Source organism: Pseudophryne corroboree, chromosome 2, assembly GCF_028390025.1.
Source record: "Pseudophryne corroboree isolate aPseCor3 chromosome 2, aPseCor3.hap2, whole genome shotgun sequence".
NCBI lineage: Eukaryota > Metazoa > Chordata > Amphibia > Anura > Myobatrachidae > Pseudophryne > Pseudophryne corroboree.
The window spans coordinates 1,041,189,956-1,041,208,610 of NC_086445.1; the positions used below are offsets into that span (position 1 = coordinate 1,041,189,956).

Genomic DNA, 18,655 nt, shown 5'->3' on the forward strand with positions numbered 1-18,655 from the left:
ACTATCCGCCTCTTCTACCCCATTCACCTCCTTGTGGCAGTGATCTACCGCCCCCCTGGCCACTGTTCACCTTTCCTTGACAACTTTGCTGCCTGGCTTCCCCACTTTCTCTCCTCTGACCTCTCCTCTGTCATCCTCGGAGACTAACATCCCTATTAACATCACTAATGCCGCTTCCACTAATCTTCTCACTCTTTCCACCTCCTTTGGACTTTCTCAATGGACCTCCACCCCTACTCACAATCTCGGCCACTCCCTCGACCTTGTCTTCACCCACCGATGTGATCTCTCTGATTTCTCAAACTCTTCCTTCCCTCTCTCTGACCACCATCTGCTTTCTTTCACCCTCTCATCCTCCCTCCTCCTCTCCACGCCCAGACCCACCACCACCAGATGCAATCTCGGGTCTCTCAACCCCACTTTCATGTCCTCCCTCGAGACTTTCCTCTCTCCTCTTTCCACTATGACTTGTCCCAACCAGGCAGCCACCTTCTATAACTCTTCCCTAAACGCTGCTCTCGACTCTGTGGCCCCCCTCTCCTCTGTCCCCCTCCGCCGCTCCAAACCCCAACCCTGGCACACCAAACTAACACGTTTCTTACAAGAATGCTCACGCTCCGCTGAACGCTCCTGGAGGAGATCTCACTCTCTGCCGGACTTCCTCCATTTCAAGTTTATTCTCTCCTCCTACAGCTCTGCTCTTTCCCTCGCCAAGCAATCCTTTTTCCAAGCACTCATCTCTTCTCAGTCCTCCTGTCCACGCCGTCTCTTTGAAACTTTCAACACTCTCCTTCGCCCCCCTCCTCCCCCCCTCCCATCCTCCCTCACTGCCACTGACTTTGCCTCCTTCATCTCCAAAATTGAGGATATCCAACACGACATCTCCCGCCGTCACCCCTCTGCTACCCCCTGCCCCCTTTATCCCTCCCCTCCATCTATCCCACCCTGTCCTCCTTCCATCCCACTTCAGAAAAGGAAGTCCACTCCCTCATCTTATCCTCCCCTCTCACCACCTGCCCCCTGGACCCCCTTCCCTTCCGTCTTCTCCGCTCCCTCTCCCCCACTGCCTGCTCCCACCTTGCTCACCTCTTTAACCTATCCCTCTCCACAGGCATCTTCCCCTCACCATTCAAACATGCTCTGGTCTCACCTATTCTCAAAAAACCCAACCTCGACCCCTCATCACCCACTAACTACCGCCCCATCTTTCTTCTCCCTTTCGCCTCCAAATTACTTGAACGACTAGTCTACAGCCGTCTCACAAGCTACCTCTCTGACAACTCCATCCTCGATCCACTACAATCTGGCTTTCACCCACTCCACTCAACTGAGACTGCCCTGGTGAAAGTCACCAATGACCTGCTTTCGGCCAAATCCAGGGGCCACTTCTCTCTGCTCATCCTTCTGGACCTCTCTGCTGCCTTTGACACCGTAGATCATCCTCTCCTCCTCGGCACACTCCAAAACGCTGGCCTCTCTAGCACTGTCCTTGACTGGTTTTCTTTTTACCTCACTAACCGCTCCTTCTCTGTGTCTGCCTCCAGCACCACCTCACACCCTTCCATCCTTCCTGTTGGTGTCCCTCAGGGTTCTGTCCTTGGACCCCTTCTGTTCTCCTTGTATACCTCTTCCCTGGGTGCGCTCATTAATTCATTTGGCCTTCAATACCACCTCTATGCTGATGACACACAACTCTACCTCTCCTGATCTGTCCCCCTCTGTCCTCTCTCAGGTTTCCAACTGCCTCTCTGCAATCTCCTCCTGGATGTCTGAACGCTCTCTAAAGCTCAACATGGACAAAACGGAACTCATCATCTCCCCCCCCCCCATCCAGAGCAACACCCCCGACCAATATCTCCATCATTGTTGACAACACCACCATCTCCCCCGTTCCCCAACTCCACTCCCTGGGCGTCACTCTTGACTCCTCCCTCTCCTTTGCACCTCACATCCAAGCTCTGGCACAATCCTGTCATTTTCAGCTACGCAACATTGCTCGTATCAGGCCATATCTCTCCCAGAGTGCAACTAAACTCATCATCCACTCACTGGTCATCTCACGACTTGACTACTGCAATGTCCTCCTCACTGGCCTCGCTTGCTCCCATCTTGCTCCCCTCCAATCTGTCCTGAACTCCGCATCTAGGCTCATCTTCCTCTCCCGCCGCACCACATCTGCCACTCCCCTTCCCCAATACCTGCACTGGCTCCCATTCCCCTACAGAATCCTCTTCAAACTCCTCACCCTCACATACAAGGCCATCTCTAATTCCACTGCTCCCTACATCTCCAACCTCCTTTCCCTTCATACTCCCTCCCGCCCCCTACGGTCAGCTGATGACCGTCGCCTCTCCACCGCCCTGGTCACTGCTTCCCATGCACGACTTTAGGAATTTGCCTGTGCTGCACCCCTTCAGTGGAACGCACTCCCCTGCTCCATTAGACTCTCCCCGACCTTGCAAAGCTTCAAACGGGCACTAAAAACCCACCTATTCATCAAAGCGTACCCTCACGATGCATAACCTAGTGCTGAAGCCGCGCCTCCACCCCCCTGCCTCATGTCGTGAACATCTCAGCTTTGCCTGCATACTGCCATCAGGCTACCTCCCACTTGCCTGCACCTCTTGTCATCTGTCTGTCGCCCCTCCCCATTAGATTGTTAGCTCTTCAGAGCAGGGCCCTCTTTCCTCTTGTTATCTAAGCCCTCGTCTCAACAAATTTCACTCACAGCTCTCCCCTACTCAACGACCATCTTTATCCTGCTAGTAAAGGCTCATCTCCATCTATGGCCACCAGCCTCTAGTAGTACGATGATCACTCCCTCAATACTTGCATCTTAGCTGTACTATGTCTTGAGAATGTGTGGTGCTCTGTTACCTGTACTCTATTTCTGTTATTTATTTACTGTAATGCAATGTTTTGTCCCCTGTACTGTCCTTTGTACGGCGCTGCGAAACACATGTGGCGCCTTATAAATAAAATGTAATAATAATAATAATAATCTGTGAGAAGGGGACAGTCAGGGTTATCTGCGTATAGTGATCATTGTGTATCAGGTGTGTGATATCAGTGTGACCTGTGTATAGTGATCAGTGTGTATCAGGTGTGTGATATCAGTGTGACCTGTGTATAGTGATCAGTGTGTATCAGGTGTGTGATATCTGTGTATAGTGATCAGTGTGTAGCAGGTTTGTGATATCAGTGTGACATGTGTATAGTGATCAGTGTGTAGCAGGTGTGTGATATCAGTGTGACCTGTGTATAGTGATCAGTGTGTATCAGGTGTGTGATATCAGTGTGACCTGTGTACAGTGATCAGTCTGTAGGAGGTGTGTGATATCAGTGTGACCTGTGTATAGTAATCAGTGTGTAGCAGGTGTGTGATATCAGTGTGGTGACCTGTGTATAGTGATCAGTGTGTATCAGCTGTGTGATATCGGTGTGACCTGTGTATAGTGATCAGTGTGTATCAGGCGTGTGATGTCAGTGTGACCTGTGTATAGTGATCAGAATGTATCAGGTGTGTGATATCGGTGTGACCTTTGTATAGTGCTCAGTGTGTATCAGGTGTGTGATATCAGTGTGACCTGTGTATAGTGACCAGTGTGTAGAAGGTGTGTGTGATATCAGTGTGACCTGGGTATAGTGATCAGTGTGTATCAGGTGTGTGATATCGGTGTGACCTTTGTATAGTGCTCAGTGTGTATCAGGTGTGTGATATCAGTGTGACCTGTGTATAGTGATCAGTGTGTATCAGGTGTGTGATATCGGTGTGACCTTTGTATAGTGCTCAGTGTGTATCAGGTGTGTGATATCAGTGTGACCTGTGTATAGTGATCAGTGTGTATCAGGTGTGTGATATCGGTGTGACCTTTGTATAGTGATCAGTGTGTATCAGGTGTGTGATATCAGTGTGACCTGTGTATAGTGATCAGTGTGTATCAGGTGTGTGGTATCAGTGTGACCTGTGTATAGTGATCACTGTGTATCAGGTGTGTAATGTCAGTGTGACCTGTGTATGGTGACCAGTGTGTAGAAGGTGTGTGTGATATCAGTGTTACCTGCGTATAGTGATCAGTGTATAGCAGGTGTGTGATATCAGTGTGACCTGTGTATAGTGATCAGTGTATTACAGGTTTGTGTGATATCAGTGTGACCTGCGTATAGTGATCAGTGTATAGCAGGTGTGTGATATCAGTGTGACCTGTGTATAGTGATCAGTGTGTATCAGGTGTGTGATGTCAATGTGACCTGTGTATAGTGACCAGTGTGTATCAGGTGTGTGATATCAGTGTGACCTGTGTATAGTGATCACTGTGTATCAGGTGTGTGATATCAGTGTGACCTGTGTATAGTGATCACTGTGTATCAGGTGTGTGATATCAGTGTGACCTGCGTATAGTGACCAGTGTGTATCAGGTGTGTGATATCAGTGTGACCTGTGTATAATGATCACTGTGTATCAGGTGTGTGATATCAGTGTGACCTGTGTACAGTGATCAGTCTGTAGGAGGTGTGTGATATCAGTGTGACCTGTGTATAGTGATCACTGTGTATCAGGTGTGTGATATCAGTGTGACCTGTGTACAGTGATCAGTCTGTAGGAGGTGTGTGATATCAGTGTGACCTGCGTATAGTGACCAGTGTGTATCAGGTGTGTGATATCAGTGTGACCTGTGTATGTATAGTGATCACTGTGTATCAGGTGTGTGATATCAGTGTGACCTGTGTACAGTGATCAGTCTGTAGGAGGTGTGTGATATCAGTGTGACCTGTGTATAGTGATCACTGTGTATCAGGTGTGTGATATCAGTGTGACCTGTGTATAGTGATCAGTGTGTATCAGGTGTGTGATATCTGTGTATAGTGATCAGTGTGTAGCAGGTTTGTGATATCAGTGTGACATGTGTATAGTGATCAGTGTGTAGCAGGTGTGTGATATCAGTGTGACCTGTGTATAGTGATCAGTGTGTATCAGGTGTGTGATATCAGTGTGACCTGTGTACAGTGATCAGTCTGTAGGAGGTGTGTGATATCAGTGTGACCTGTGTATAGTAATCAGTGTGTAGCAGCTGTGTGATATCGGTGTGACCTGTGTATAGTGATCAGTGTGTATCAGGCGTGTGATGTCAGTGTGACCTGTGTATAGTGATCAGTATGTATCAGGTGTGTGATATCGGTGTGACCTTTGTATAGTGCTCAGTGTGTATCAGGTGTGTGATATCAGTGTGACCTGTGTATAGTGACCAGTGTGTAGAAGGTGTGTGTGATATCAGTGTGACCTGGGTATAGTGATCAGTGTGTATCAGGTGTGTGATATCGGTGTGACCTTTGTATAGTGCTCAGTGTGTATCAGGTGTGTGATATCAGTGTGACCTGTGTATAGTGATCAGTGTGTATCAGGTGTGTGATATCGGTGTGACCTTTGTATAGTGCTCAGTGTGTATCAGGTGTGTGATATCAGTGTGACCTGTGTATAGTGATCAGTGTGTATCAGGTGTGTGATATCAGTGTGACCTGTGTATAGTGATCAGTGTGTATCAGGTGTGTGGTATCAGTGTGACCTGTGTATAGTGATCACTGTGTATCAGGTGTGTAATGTCAGTGTGACCTGTGTATGGTGACCAGTGTGTAGAAGGTGTGTGTGATATCAGTGTTACCTGCGTATAGTGATCAGTGTATAGCAGGTGTGTGATATCAGTGTGACCTGTGTATAGTGATCAGTGTATTACAGGTTTGTGTGATATCAGTGTGACCTGCGTATAGTGATCAGTGTATAGCAGGTGTGTGATATCAGTGTGACCTGTGTATAGTGATCAGTGTGTATCAGGTGTGTGATGTCAATGTGACCTGTGTATAGTGACCAGTGTGTATCAGGTGTGTGATATCAGTGTGACCTGTGTATAGTGATCACTGTGTATCAGGTGTGTGATATCAGTGTGACCTGTGTATAGTGATCACTGTGTATCAGGTGTGTGATATCAGTGTGACCTGCGTATAGTGACCAGTGTGTATCAGGTGTGTGATATCAGTGTGACCTGTGTATAATGGTCACTGTGTATCAGGTGTGTGATATCAGTGTGACCTGTGTACAGTGATCAGTCTGTAGGAGGTGTGTGATATCAGTGTGACCTGTGTATAGTGATCACTGTGTATCAGGTGTGTGATATCAGTGTGACCTGTGTACAGTGATCAGTCTGTAGGAGGTGTGTGATATCAGTGTGACCTGTGTATAGTGATCACTGTGTATCAGGTGTGTGATATCAGTGTGACCTGTGTATAGTGATTACTGTATTACAGGTTTGTGTGATATCAGTGTGACCTGTGTACAGTGATCAGTCTGTAGGAGGTGTGTGATATCAGTGTGACCTGCGTATAGTGACCAGTGTGTATCAGGTGTGTGATATCAGTGTGACCTGTGTATGTATAGTGATCACTGTGTATCAGGTGTGTGATATCAGTGTGACCTGTGTACAGTGATCAGTCTGTAGGAGGTGTATGATATCAGTGTGACCTGTGTATAGTGATCACTGTGTATCAGGTGTGTGATATCAGTGTGACCTGTGTATAGTGATTACTGTATTACAGGTTTGTGTGATATCAGTGTGACCTGTGTACAGTGATCAGTCTGTAGCAGGTGTGTGATATCAGTGTGACCTGTGTATAGTGATCAGTGTGTAGGAGGTGTGTAATATCAGTGTGACCTGTGTATAGTGATCAGAGTGTAGCAGCTGTGTGATATCGGTGTGAACTGTGTATAGGGATCAGTGTGTATCAGGTGTGTGATATCAGTGTGACCTGTGTATAGTGATTACTGTATTACAGGTTTGTGTGATATCAGTGTGACCTGTGTACAGTGATCAGTCTGTAGGAGGTGTGTGATATCAGTGTGACCTGTGTATAGTGATCACTGTGTATCAGGTGTGTGATATCAGTGTGACCTGTGTATGTATAGTGATCACTGTGTATCAGGTGTGTGATATCAGTGTGACCTGTGTACAGTGATCAGTCTGTAGCAGGTGTGTGATATCAGTGTGACCTGTGTATAGTGATCAGTGTGTAGGAGGTGTGTAATATCAGTGTGACCTGTGTATAGTGATCAGAGTGTAGCAGCTGTGTGATATCGGTGTGACCTGTGTATAGTGATCAGTGTGTAGGAGGTGTGTAATATCAGTGTGACCTGTGTATAGTGATCAGAGTGTAGCAGCTGTGTGATATCGGTGTGAACTGTGTATAGTGATCAGTATGTATCAGGTGTGTGGTATCAGTGTGACCTGTGTATAGTGACCAGTGTGTATCAGGTGTGTGATATCAGTGTGACCTGTGTATAGTGATCAGTGTGTATCAGGTGTGTGATATCAGTGTGACGTGTATAGTGATCCGTGTGTAACAGGTGTGTGATATCAGTGTGACCTGTGTATAGTGATCACTGTGTATCAGGCGTGTGGTATCAGTGTGACCTGTGTATAGGGATCAGTGTGTATTAGGTGTGTGATATCAGTGTGACCTGCATATAGTGATCACTGTGTACCAGGTGTGTGATATCAGTGTGACCTGCGTATAGTGATCACTGTGTATCAGGTGTGTGATATCAGTGTGACCTGCATATAGTGATCAGTGTATAGCAGGTGTGTGATATCAGTGTGACCTGCGTATAGTGATCAATATGTATCAGGTGTGTGATATCAGTGTGACCTGTGTATAGTGATCACTGTGTATCAGGTGTGTGATATCAGTGTGACCTGCGTATAGTGATCACTGTGCATCAGGTGTGTGATATCAGTGTGACCTGTGTATAGTGATCACTGCGTATTTGGTGTGTGGTATCATTGTGACCTGTGTATAGGGATCTGTGTGTATCAGGTGTGTGATATCAGTGTGACGTGTGTAGAGGGATCAGTGTGTATCAGGTGTGTGATATCAGTGTGACCTGTGTATAGTGACCAGTGTGTAGAAGGTGTGTGTGATATCAGTGTGACCTGGGTATAGTGATCAGTGTGTATCAGGTGTGTGATATCGGTGTGACCTTTGTATAGTGCTCAGTGTGTATCAGGTGTGTGATATCAGTGTGACCTGTGTATAGTGATCAGTGTGTATCAGGTGTGTGATATCGGTGTGACCTTTGTATAGTGCTCAGTGTGTATCAGGTGTGTGATATCAGTGTGACCTGTGTATAGTGATCAGTGTGTATCAGGTGTGTGATATCAGTATGACCTGTGTATAGTGATCAGTGTGTATCAGGTGTGTGGTATCAGTGTGACCTGTGTATAGTGATCACTGTGTATCAGGTGTGTAATGTCAGTGTGACCTGTGTATGGTGACCAGTGTGTAGAAGGTGTGTGTGATATCAGTGTTACCTGCGTATAGTGATCAGTGTATAGCAGGTGTGTGATATCAGTGTGACCTATGTATAGTGATCAGTGTATTACAGGTTTGTGATGTCAATGTGACCTGTGTATAGTGACCAGTGTGTATCAGGTGTGTGATATCAGTGTGACCTGTGTATAGTGATCACTGTGTATCAGGTGTGTGATATCAGTGTGACCTGTGTATAGTGATCAGTGTGTATCAGGTGTGTGATATCAGTGTGACCTGTGTATAGTGATCAGTGTATAGCAGGTGTGTGATATCAGTGTGACCTGTGTATAGTGATCAGTGTGTATCAGGTGTGTGATGTCAATGTGACCTGTGTATAGTGACCAGTGTGTATCAGGTGTGTGATATCAGTGTGACCTGTGTATAGTGATCACTGTGTATCAGGTGTGTGATATCAGTGTGACCTGTGTATAGTGATCACTGTGTATCAGGTGTGTGATATCAGTGTGACCTGCGTATAGTGACCAGTGTGTATCAGGTGTGTGATATCAGTGTGACCTGTGTATAGTGATCACTGTGTATCAGGTGTGTGATATCAGTGTGACCTGTGTACAGTGATCAGTCTGTAGGAGGTGTGTGATATCAGTGTGACCTGTGTATAGTGATCACTGTGTATCAGGTGTGTGATATCAGTGTGACCTGTGTACAGTGATCAGTCTGTAGGAGGTGTGTGATATCAGTGTGACCTGTGTATAGTGATCACTGTGTATCAGGTGTGTGATATCAGTGTGACCTGTGTATAGTGATTACTGTATTACAGGTTTGTGTGATATCAGTGTGACCTGTGTACAGTGATCAGTCTGTAGGAGGTGTGTGATATCAGTGTGACCTGCGTATAGTGACCAGTGTGTATCAGGTGTGTGATATCAGTGTGACCTGTGTATAGTGATCACTGTATTACAGGTTTGTGTGATATCAGTGTGACCTGTGTATAGTGATCACTGTGTATCAGGTGTGTGATATCAGTGTGACCTGTGTATAGTGATTACTGTATTACAGGTTTGTGTGATATCAGTGTGACCTGTGTACAGTGATCAGTCTGTAGGAGGTGTGTGATATCAGTGTGACCTGCGTATAGTGACCAGTGTGTATCAGGTGTGTGATATCAGTGTGACCTGTGTATAGTGATTACTGTATTACAGGTTTGTGTGATATCAGTGTGACCTGTGTACAGTGATCAGTCTGTAGCAGGTGTGTGATATCAGTGTGACCTGTGTATAGTGATCAGTGTGTAGGAGGTGTGTGATATCAGTGTGACCTGTGTATAGTGATCAGAGTGTAGCAGCTGTGTGATATCGGTGTGAACTGTGTATAGGGATCAGTGTGTATCAGGTGTGTGGTATCAGTGTGACCTGTGTATAGTGACCAGTGTGTATCAGGTGTGTGATATCAGTGTGACCTGTGTATAGTGATCAGTGTGTATCAGGTGTGTGATATCAGTGTGACGTGTATAGTGATCCGTGTGTAACAGGTGTGTGATATCAGTGTGACCTGTGTATAGTGATCACTGTGTATCAGGCGTGTGGTATCAGTGTGACCTGTGTATAGGGATCAGTGTGTATTAGGTGTGTGATATCAGTGTGACCTGCGTATAGTGATCACTGTGTACCAGGTGTGTGATATCAGTGTGACCTGCGTATAGTGATCACTGTGTATCAGGTGTGTGATATCAGTGTGACCTGCATATAGTGATCAGTGTATAGCAGGTGTGTGATATCAGTGTGACCTGCGTATAGTGATCAATATGTATCAGGTGTGTGATATCAGTGTGACCTGTGTATAGTGATCACTGTGTATCAGGTGTGTGATATCAGTGTGACCTGCGTATAGTGATCACTGTGCATCAGGTGTGTGATATCAGTGTGACCTGTGTATAGTGATCACTGCGTATTTGGTGTGTGGTATCATTGTGACCTGTGTATAGGGATCTGTGTGTATCAGGTGTGTGATATCAGTGTGACGTGTGTAGAGGGATCAGTGTGTATCAGGTGTGTGATATCAGTGTGACCTGCGTATAGTGATCAGTGTGTAACAGGTGTGTGATATCAGTGTGACCTGCGTATAGTGATCACTGTGTAACAGGTGTGTGATATCAGTGTGACCTGTGTATAGTGATCAGTGTGTATCAGGTGTGTGATATCAGTGTGACCTGTGTATAGTGATCACTGTGTATCAGGTACGTGATATCATAGTGTTCACTCTAGGAGTGAAAAGGGTCAGGGCGCCGGACTCCGGGGGCACATGCGCGCGCGCCCGAAATGGGGGCGCGGCCACTCAAATTAGGGGGCGTGGCCACACCTACGTCATTTTAGGGGGCGGTGCGGCCCACAGACGCTACTATAGAGAGCATCTGTGGCCGGTGACGTCATTGTTGGGGGCGTGCCCAGCACCTCCGTCGGTGCTGGGCTTCCTCCAGCCCTCTCCCAATGCGTGAATGGATGCCGCGCACATGCGCTTGGCATCTATACACGCCGGGAGGACAGGAAGCGGGCGGCTGTTCTAGCAGGGCACCGCAAAAGGGGCAGGGCGGGTTTTGCCTGCTAAAAAACGGGCAGGGCGCGGCGCCCTGCTAAAACAGCCTAGAGTGAACACTAATATCAGTGTGACCTGTGTATAGGGATCAATGTGTGTCAGGTGAGTGATATCAGTGTGGCCTGTGTATAGTGATCACTGTGTAACAGGTGTGTGTGATATCAGTGTGAATTGTGAATTGTGATCAGTCTGTAGGTGGTGTGTGATATCAGTGTGACCTGTGTATAGTGATCAATGTGTATTAGGTGTGTGATATCAGTGTGACCTGTGTATAGTGATCAGTGTGTATCAGGTGTGTGATATCAGTGTGACCTGTGTATAGTGATCAGTGTGTATCAGGTGTGTGATATCAGTGTGACCTGTGTATAGTGATCAGTGTGTATCAGGTGTGTGATATCAGTGTGGCCTGTGTATAGTGATCACTGTGTTACAGGTGTGTGATATCGGTGTGACCTGTATATAGTGATCACTTTGTATCAGGTGTGTGATATCAGTGTGACCTGTGTATAGTGATCACTGCGTATTTGGTGTGTGGTATCAGTGTGACCTATGTATAGTGATCAGTGTGTAGCAGGTTTGTAATATCAGTGTGACATGTGTATAGTGATCAATATGTAGCAGGTGTGTGATATCAGTGTGACCTGTGTATAGTGATCAGTGTGTATCAGGTGTGTGATATCAATGTGTATCAGGTGTGTGATATCAGTGTGGCCTGTGTATAGTGATCAGTGTGTATCAGGTGTGTGATATCAGTGTGACCTGTGTATAGTGATCACTGCGTATTTGGTGTGTGGTATCAGTGTGACCTGTGTATAGTGATCAGTGTGTATCAGGTGTGTGATATCAGTGTGACCTGCGTATAGTGATCAGTGTGTAGCAGATGTGTGATATCAGTGTGACCTGTGTATAGTGATCAGTGTGTATCAGGTGTGTGATATCAGTGTTTAGTGATCAGTGTGTAGCAGGTTTGTGATATCAGTGTGACATGTGTATAGTGATCAGTGTGTAGCAGATGTGTGATATCAGTGTGACCTGTGTATAGTGATCAGTGTGTATCAGGTGTGTGATATCAGTGTTTAGTGATCAGTGTGTAGCAGGTTGTGATAAAAAAAAAACGGTAAGTGAGATTTAATGTGTAGATTTCTACCTGCTCATTTGAATCAGCATTTCTTGAATGAATCTGCGGAAGTCCAGTCGGGAAGGTCAGAGAATATCTTAAAGAGCCCAGTGTCAGTCAGAAGAAATTTTTTAAGGTACCATACATTTATGTTATATTGTTGAATTGTGGGTAAATATCTTCAGCTAATTTGTCACAAGTGTACAGGGGGAATTAATCAAATATCCAGAAAAATGTTACATTTTTAAAAGGTGGCGTATGGCCAAGGTGTATTCTAATGCTGATAAACAGTTTGAATTGATAAATAACCAAAGAGGTATATGCAAATCTTGTACCTGTGTTGTTGTGTTAAGAAAATACAAAGGGTCCGTAGCACCGAGATTGGTGGCAATTACAAGCACTGAAGTCTCATTTGGTTATGTGGAATATGATGATTAATTTTATTGTAAAATAGGTTGTCATTTTAAAAAAAGGAATTGTTGGAACATTACATTAAGAATGATTGATCTAACATCATAACCTATTGGCCTAGGAACCACATAATCCCAGGTCTAAGACCCATTTGCCCGTGCAGCCTCAAACAGCTGCCGTGCACACAGATAACAGATATAGCATTTACTGTCATCCTTGTTTTTGTATCCTTGCACTGTTGTATGTACTCTGTCAATATGCTTTTGAAAAGGTGGGGGGGGAGTCGGGTGTCTGCTGAATAATGAAACCAGTGTCAGTAACTAGATTCTCCTGCACACATTGTACTGTATATATTGTATGTCCCTATGCAAGACAGTTAAGGGGTAGGATTGGGTCAGTAATAAAGAACAGCTACTGTCTGAAAGAGACACAAGGTGAACGTATTCCAAGAATAGTGGGGAGTTTACCAAGAACACAAGGAACAACAGGGATACTGGTACAAGCAGGAGTCTATATAGGCAGAGGGATAGACCTTTGGAGTGACTTAACAATAATATTAGGGACGCATCTCAGTGATCCAGAAGAAATAATCTATTATGCAGGTCTCACTTGGGGAGCAGTACTAACAGATTTTCCACCAACACAGGGAGGAAGGGGCAACACTACAACCCCAGTCATTTGTCCACAGACGGATTTAAGGAGCTTTTTAGGTACAAGGATAGAAGAGATTCTTCAGAGTCAGCGTCTCACAAGGAGATTTTAATTCCCTCATAAGGGGTTGCTAAAATACCACATCAGGATGGGTTCAAACCCGTGGATATTGTTAGTAACAGGGAGGGGAATAAAGCTCTAAAAGGAGATTTTAAGTCCCTCAAAAGGGGTTGCTAAAATACCACAACAGAATGGGTTCAAACCCGTGGATATTGTTAGTAACAGGGAGGGGAGGAAAGCTCTAAAAGGAGATTTTAAGTCCCTCAAAAGGGGTTGCTAAAATACCACAACAGGATGGGTTCAAACCCGTGGATATTGTTAGTAACAGCCAGGGAGGGGAGGAAAGCTCTAAAAGGAGATTTTAAGTCCCTCAAAAGGGGTTGCTAAAATACCACAACAGAATGGGTTCAAACCCGTGGATATTGTTAGTAACAGGGAGGGGAGGAAAGCTCTAAAAGGAGATTTTAAGTCCCTCAAAAGGGGTTGCTAAAATACCACAACAGAATGGGTTCAAACCCGTGGATATTGTTAGTAACAGGGAGGGGAGGAAAGCTCTAAAAGGAGATTTTAAGTCCCTCAAAAGGGGTTGCTAAAATACCACATCAGGAGGGGTTCCGCGCACGTTCACCCAGGCATGGGAGCGCGGTCTGTAAAGATGTCAGGGCCCGACAAACCCGTGGATATTGTTAGTAACAGGGAGGGGAGGAAAGCTTTGAAAGGAATAAGTAAAATTTTCAAAAGAGCAGGCTTTCCGTCAGAAGGGACACTAGACTTTGAGAAATGGGAAAAATTTGCCTCCTGTAACAAGAGTTGGATAATTAAGCATAATTGTAGAGATCAAGTATCCATCTGGATCACTGTAGCACAAGAAAGAGAAAATGAAAAAATAAGAAAAGCCAAAGAAAAGAATGCCATACCGAAGGTAACAGTTCACGTTGTCCAGGAACAAAGCAAGTGGAAAATCAGAAACCCAACGCAAGGGGCCACAGGAAGGAACTCAAAAGAAGGAACCAAGCAAGATGACAGAAAGTGTTATTTCTGCAAGCAAAAAGGACATTTCAAGAAGAATTGCAGAAAATACAAGGAATGGTGTGAAAACCAGCAAGAAAAACCTAAAGCATGAAGAAGTGGCTTCCCGAGGTACCTCCCTGCCAAAACACCATCTGAACAAGAAAATGATCAAGTGACCCTTGTACTGCCAACAGGTCACTAATATTAATGCATTATAGACTCGGGAGCAAGCCGAACAATTTTAAAGCAGCAAGAGGTACCAAGTGAATTAATGACCACTGAGACCTAGTCCAGCAACAGCACCTCCACACTATACCCCACCCCTATACCCAGACATGCATGCACACCCAGGTACCCCTAGTATGAACAGAATTGAATCATCTGCAAGCTCACTAACAGTGAAATTGAAAAGAGATGAACCAGGAAAAGTGTGGCGAATAATCAGCCCTATCTTGGAAGGATCTGTGGTTGAAAACCCGAATGATTTACCTGAGCTATGTGTACAGAGTATGCCCCAGTGTCCTGATACTTTATCACAAGAAACCCCAACAAGATCAAACCAAAGAAACTGGGCAGCTAAAGTTCCCCTCATGTTTAAACGAGTGGTAGACACCTGGAATCAAGCTATGAGTCCAGTAAACAATTGTCCACAATCAGGAACTATAGGCGAAAGGGTGCAAATCAGGTGAAGAGGAGAAGCAAGGGGTCAAGACACAGCCTCTACAGCTTTTCATGCCCAGGTGCATAATGTACAGAATAAACTGACATATTTTCCAGAAAGATTGTGTCCGGTATGTCAGTTTTGCGTTCCAGAAGGATATGAACATTGCCCAAATTGTGGAAACTGGATTTCACCCCATGAACCGCCATGCCAAGATATCTATGCGACTAGAAATACTGAAAGACGGTCATCATTGCCTATTTCTCTGTATCCAGCACAAGTACAGAGAATACGCAACCCAGATAATGCAGCCAGGACGAACGAACCATACATCGTACAGAGCCAACACCACAAACCATGGTATGGCAATGACCTCGCAAATATAGTTGCAGAGTCCCCAGATCCTAGAAAAAAAAAAACAAACAAAAAAAAAAACCAACAGCATTTTATGCCTATATGGAAAGAATTCAAACCATATGGACACCGGCATGGGTCGACTACCACCAGTTGTGTGAGGCTATACTAGGACCAGCAACTGCCCAAACAGTAAGCACCATGTTAAAAGCAGATGCAGTAGATGTGTAATATCTCTATAAAAGGGTTCGTACCTGAAACTCTGTCGGTCTCGTAATCGGCCGTATCCACTCTTCAATGATGTCTTGGCCAGCGTCTATTCTTCTCCTCACCTGTAAGGCTGGGGCAGAAGGACCAGGAGAACCCCGGAAGGGCAACCCAAACCCAATGTGCTCAAGGACCACGACACATGGAGACGGTGACAACCGTCTGACGATATCAGTCACCGCTGTAACTCAATTTTCATTAAACACAGTTGCATAGGTTGAACATTATTACAATAACCTGAGTCTTTCCCTGTCTTATAACAACATTCACAGTTTTAACACCTCGAAGGTATAACTTTGACCAAATCAAACAATCAAATACTTCACCCGTACTACCAATCATTTGGAGAATAATGTCCTATTAGGGTAAAGTATGTCCTGGCAGTAACGCGGGAGCCCTCCCTAAACTGTCCACGAGGGGGGGGGGGGCGTTATATGCTGGACCGTAATGTTCAGTTCCTGCGCCCCAGGTGCGTTTGCGGCCAATGTCTCTCTAATAGACTGCTTATACTGAAACAGAGGACTTCTAAGGAGGCGTCAGTGGACGCAAGGTAAACAGTTGTAAACAGGCATGCAAAACCACTTTCTCCATAATACAGAACAGCAGTAATGTCTCACGGTACCAACCGCATTTGTATCCACAGAAAGGTAAGTCAGTTATCATCCAGTGATATAAACTAGTAAACAGACCAGTTCTGGCTTGCACAGTAAGAACAGGGGTTTGCACAGTAAGAACAGGGGTTTGCACAGTCCTGTTACCTTTTGTTGAACTGTGTTGTAACAACCGGGTGCAGTATAAGTGTGAAGGTCATAACATGGACCCGTTAGGAGGCGCTATAACATAGGGCGAGTCTTTGACGGAGCTGTTTAGGGTTAGGGGCGTCCCCCTTTCTGACAGGCGGCAGTTAATGATAACCCTCTACTTTACATGGAAACATCTATGAAGACCCAGGTACAGTACTTCTGTACTTGGGGTTCCTGTAACCCGGATAGCTGGGATATTGGGGATAAGTGAGAGTACCTGCGGTATATTCGTTGCTCCTGCTGTCTGCAGCCGTGCTCCCAGTCACTGCAGCCTCTCCCGTATGACTGTTGTTAGGGGAATCCTCTTCCCACGCGATCTCCCCCCTTCCGGATCTCCAGCCCTTGTGCCGTGGCGTCTTTGATGTTGGGCAGGTGTCAGGAAGCCTCTGTGACCTGAGCCACCTCCCTCTCTTGTACACGCGGCGGTGTTGTTCCTTTTCTCCGGCCGTGGCAGGCAGCGGCGAGTCTGGCGGGTGGGCGCGCTCTCTTCGTTCCCCTCACACCGCGGTCCTTTCTTTCTCCGTCTTACCGCCTCTGCCCCGATCTCCTCAGCTCACTGTTCTCTCAGTCTCCTCACTGCCTGCTCACTCTCCTCAGCTCACTGTTCTGCAGGCTGCTGCAGGACAACCCTTTTATAACTTTGCATTCCCAGGACCACATTCTATCTGGGATTTCCCGCTCTTAGTTTGCAAAAGGGTGAGTCATGCCCTTTGCATTTTGCAGACTGATCTGTATTGCTATGAGCTGTGCTGTTAACTCCTTCTGTGCTGCAAGCTGTAGGCTGCTGGCACAGTGCTTATGCAACTCCAGCAAACATTTTACTTTTATTAAAGTCATGCTGGCACCTGTAGTGCCACAGTTGATTTGGGTTGCAGTTTCAGGGTATCACAGATGATTGCCCAGCCATAACGGACGTTCCGACAGAGAAAAATAGAACAACGTTTGAAAGTGGAAAGATGTACATGACAAGACTTAAGAGATGGTGTCATGCACAGACACTCAGAGCACCAGCAGCCCCAGACTTGAAACAGGAAAAGACTGAGTCCATCAGAACTTACTATGATAAAGTCACTATACGACACACAAGATGATAGAATATGAAGGTGTGCAACTCCTGTGTCGGCAACAGTGTACTCAGTCACCACTGGCAGTTCGATAAAAGTGACTTTACCCACAGGAGACCCAAGGGTTTCAAGAGCTGTTTTCATGCACAACCAGATTCCTCTACGTTTACTTACAGATCAAGCCATTGCAACGACTGGATTGGGAGGTTAAGCCCTACCGCTGCAAGAAAGCAAAGATGTAACCTGAAATACAAGCTGCTATACAAGACTATCTCTCACAGGAAAAATAAGACAAAGAGGAACAACAACTCCCAGCATAAACATCATTATGTTAAACACCAGCCTGGGTGGACTTGGACTAAGAAGATGACACGCCAGCAGCAGTGAAAAAGAATATGCAAGTAAAGAAAGGACAAAGTATGAAGAATAATGAATGAATCATAAAGAGAGGTGATTGGAAAAAGAAAAGTTGAGAAACAATATGAAGGCCGCATGAAAGTTTGGAGACTAAAGGAAGTCTGCTTTAAGAAGGACAAAGAAAGACATCTGACAAGTGGTCAGTACTACCTGGCAAGATTACAGAGATAATTCCATGATTTAAAGCAACAGAAGCTCCGGGGTTTAAAGCAAATAATAAGGAACAAGACAGAAAAAGTTCCAGAAGACAAATGAATGATGCTTCTTCTGCCAATATGAACTACAAGCTTCTTCAGGTACTCCCCAGTGAACATAATGTCTCCAGAAGAAATAGCAGAAGGTGTGATTACAGTCACCTTGCCCACTGGAGAAATACGTTTGTGCCTAATGAATACTGGAGCCAGCACACGCAGAAGACAGCAGAGGGAGATACGACAAGAACTGATGATATCAGAAATTCTTAAAAGGACAGGAGATGAAAGAAATACAGTCACCAATACCAGCCCAGTTCTTGACCTTGGAGTACATGTCCAGTGACTTTGCTGAAGCACAATGTACTAAAGCTTATCCAAGGAGAATACAGTACACACCAGCAGAAGTTTAACTTTCCAGCAACTTATCAAAGGAAAGAACAAAAAGCCATTTAGAAGCAAGTTAAAACAGAAGTTCAGTATTGACTCATTCCCGCAGTACCAGTTGTAGAAAAAAGGAAGCAATACTACTGGACCAGGATAGCCATGTGGAGGGGCTATATCACCAAGTGATTTATCCACAAAACACACAGCTAAATACAGGATGTGAATGAACTGCTGATTGCCACCACCACCACTACTAAAAGAAGCACCAAGAAGGGGCAGTGTCCTTAGTGAAGTTTCTGGAAGACCAAGACTGCAGAGCCTCAGAAGGAGAAATTGCAGCTAGTCAAGCAAGA

At 45.5% G+C, this 18,655-nt stretch overlaps 1 long non-coding RNA gene across 1 annotated transcript in view; it reads right to left on the bottom strand.

Annotated features, from left to right (window-relative positions):
• LOC134988502 (uncharacterized) overlaps positions 1 to 17,113 on the bottom strand; it is a 40,886-nt gene extending 23,773 nt beyond the window's left edge. The window contains exon 1 of the long non-coding RNA XR_010193956.1: positions 16,461 to 17,113. This is a non-coding gene — a long non-coding RNA (uncharacterized LOC134988502). The remainder of the gene's footprint in view (positions 1 to 16,460) is intronic.
• Between the last annotated feature and the right edge of the window lie 1,542 nt (positions 17,114 to 18,655).